This window comes from Bidens hawaiensis, unplaced genomic scaffold (assembly GCF_021521415.1).
Source record: "Bidens hawaiensis isolate Kalapana, Puna unplaced genomic scaffold, B.hawaiensis_p1.1 tig00002125_1, whole genome shotgun sequence".
Classification (NCBI taxonomy): Eukaryota; Viridiplantae; Streptophyta; class Magnoliopsida; order Asterales; family Asteraceae; genus Bidens; species Bidens hawaiensis.
Window position 1 is genome coordinate 2,775,163 of NW_027491113.1, and position 3,833 is coordinate 2,778,995.

The following is a 3,833-nucleotide window of genomic DNA, read 5'->3' on the forward strand; positions in this document are numbered from 1 at the left end:
ACGAAACCGGCATTTTTGTGTTTAAAGGACTGACTGGTATGTCAAAATGTCAAAAGTGGTCAAATATCATATTTTTGAATGATATTAATAAAAACAAACTTTTTACGAAAATTTCGGACAATTCGGGTGGATTATGCGCGTTTTGTATAATCAAACCCGTGTGAAAACGGAAACGAACCCTGCGATCAAACCAGACACCGAAACCTTAAAATTCTTTCATAAATCGAATCATTTTATCAATCAATATATTTACTTAAGTTTATGTGATCTTACCTAATCCCGAAACGTATAAACGATCAACTGAGCTAGGCTCGGAAAACGGTGAAACTGAGCCAAATCCAGTTTTAAACATTTCATAGTATACAACGTCACAATCTAAGACTATGGTCATTTTCTGGGCCTAACAGCTATACCCAGATTATCTATACAGCCCGACTTAGCTTAAACACTGTACTAGTAATAACAATACGATACCGTTTATAGGAATCAGGCTATAAACGAGACATCTGACTATTTGATACGTGATTTCTGTGCGAACTACGATAAGGTGAGTTTCACGACCCCCACTTTCTAAACTGTGTTACGAACTTTTGGGGTGAAAAGCATGTTTACATAAACTGTTATACTTGAAAACGTGTGATGATGTGGATTATCTAAGTACTAACACTTGACAAGTCCCCACAAACACAAGTGATTAACTTCGTGCCGGTGGCGTGTGGATAGTACTATCGGTTTGACAAACCCAACTGTGACAGAGCCGGTGGGGTAAGCCGGAACATATGTAAAAACCAGTTGCACATTGTCATTATATATTTACATACTGCTATGTGGTGTTAGACATAGTACATACATGGGGCAAATTGGCTGTTAAATGCCAACAGGAGTGCATGGGCAGGAGATGCCATGCAGTATAGCTCGTTTCGGTTTCACTTGTGGCTTAGTATAATGCATCATACACAGACATTTATACATACACACTGTAAACTTTACAAACTCGTGAACTGATTTCATTGATACTCGTGAAACTTGAAACTCACCAACTAGACGTAGTTGACCCGTTTTAACATGCTTTTCAGGTAAAGCAAAAGTGGAATGATTTGCTTACATGCTTGGTGATTAGAAAGAAAGTTGAATAGCTGTGAATAGACGCTGATATAATACTGTATAAGAAGCTCGTAAACCGGTTATGTGTTTTTCACCTAGTTTGTAAACATAGTACCTACCAATGTAATATGATCTAAATTAGCTGTTGAATTTTCTTTATAAACAATGTTGTTGATACCAGTGTTATCTGTTACATTCCCGTATTACGCTTCCGCAACTACCTAGTCGGGGTGTGACAGAAGTTGGTATCAGAGCCATTGGTTATAAAGAATTAGGATGTCCCTTAGGATACCCTAAGATAACCGTAGGCTCGATTAACTCTGGGAATAAAATAATATTAAATAATATACACGAATGATTCTCGTGATGAACGCGAATGGACAAGTGGGTTATTATGGTCCGGAACGTAATAACAGACTTGTTTGTACGAGGAAATTCGAGAAGAAGTCGATAAACAATCGAATAGGTAAAAACAGCAACATATGTGTATAAAATTTAATAATAAATAAATAGTTGTGTATATAAATGATTATTTGTGCTTATGTGTATAAATACCTGCACGTATCTTACTATGATTAATATAGAAGGATATTATTCTTATTACTAACCATTGTGCAGGAATATGTCAAGATCTACTGATCGTTTACCTACTATCCTACCAACAAGGCCTGAGGAGGAGGAGGAGGATCCGGAAGAAGAAACGGAGGAGGAACCAGAGGAAATAGGAGAAGGTGCAGATGCGGTAATTCCACGTGAGGTACCCGCGGATCAACCCGACTTATCGGGTTATCGTTGTGACACCTATCCCCCTAGGGAATCCCCTAGGAATGTAGTAAAACAGGGAGCTACTAGTGCTTATCATTCACCTGTTAGGGCACCCAGATCCCCTACTCCACCTGTACAGCATACACCAGTACCCCCACCCACTATTAGAAACCGTTAGACCGCTCGCATTTCAGTGCGTCCACCTGAGCACACCTCTCTCCCACCTCGATCTACGTACCATAGGGGAGAAACATCACGTGTCCAGGTAACCGAGATACCTATTCCTACTTGGGGTTTACCCGCCCCAGTACCCGAGCCACTTTGTCATTCTGATTCAGCATGGTTTGGTTTAGCGACTGATCAGCTTGTAGACCACTCACATTCTAAAAATAACCTAAACCTTCATAGATATGATATGCAAGATCACATGCGGTACATGCAGCAAGAAATCAGAATTGTGCAAAGATCCAGTGCTCACAGCCACGGGCGTCAGGATCGAGCGATGATACTACTGGGGGTATGCTTAACGGTTAATGCGGCCCTAGTGGCTGCTGTTGTTTGGTTGTGACTTCATGTTACCAAGAATGGATAGGACATAATAGTCTAGTCTTATGTATATAGTCTTTTGATATCCCAAGCAGCATTTTGTTACAGTATGTTGGGCTGACTTGGGAGTTGTTTGTGGTTTAGTACTATTTCAAGCACTGGCCCTTATCGGGTTAAGTCTACATGTCACTTAGTGACAAATTTTGATACGCATATACAAGCGCTGGCCTATACCAGGTTAAGCCTATGCGCTAATTTTGGATGCATATGTACAGTAATGATTGTAATTAATACAAACATGTTTTCTTTGGCATAGTTATGTGTTGTGAAATTGTAATATCGTAAAGTTGTGTTGATCATAGTGAAACGGTATTGATTATTATATAATTGATTATTCTATAGAATGGCCCCGAGGAAAACAAACCCTTTGTCTGAGGCGGAAGTGGCCGCAATGATTGCTCGTCAACTACAAGCAGTGATACCAACAATTGTAGCCCAAGTCACTGCAGGCATACGTGCTAACAATACTGTTAATAAACCTACGAGCACTACCACGGCCACTGTTAATACACCTCCGCCGGACACTAATGTAGCCCCGGGTGTTACTACCCCGGTGAATACTGATAATGTCATAAATAATAATAACACTCTCCCAACTATGAATGTCACTGGGAACCCAGAACATGTTGTGCACCCTGATAATATCCCGAACCATGTACCGGTTGTTAACACAACTAATAATGATAATACTCGGACCAATACCGATAATAATAATAACCGAGAACCCCCGCGTCAGGAGTACTCATACAAACAATTTACATCATGTAAACCGATTGAGTTTAAGGGTATTGAAGGACCTAGCGGACTGGTCAAATGGATAGAAAAGACCGAATCAGTAATTAATATCAGTGAGTGTCCACCGAACCGCGTGGTCAAATATGCTACCAGTATGTTTCTAGACCAAGCGCTGATGTGGTGGAACACGCTAGTCCAAATAAGGGGACAAGATGCTATTAATCGTATGTCATGGACTGAATTAAAAACCCTCATGCTAGAGCATTTTTGTCCTAAAAGTGAGATTCAGAGGTTGGAACACGAGTTATGGAATCTGGAAATGAAAGGAGCGGACCATGTGGGATACACGAATCATTTTAACGAACTGTCCCGCTTAGTTCCGTGGTTAGTTACACCGGAAGCGAAACGAATTGAACGTTATATCTGGGGACTGACCCCTGCTGTGAGAAGTATAGTGAATTCAGTTGCCCACCCGACATTAGAAAGTGCTATATCTCAAACGGGTGTCGTTACTTTTGACCTGATGAGAAGTGGAGTGATAAGGATGCCAGGTGAAACAACAAGTTTAAAACGAACTGATTATGGGACAAGAATACAAGGAAACCCTCAAAATAAGCGGACTC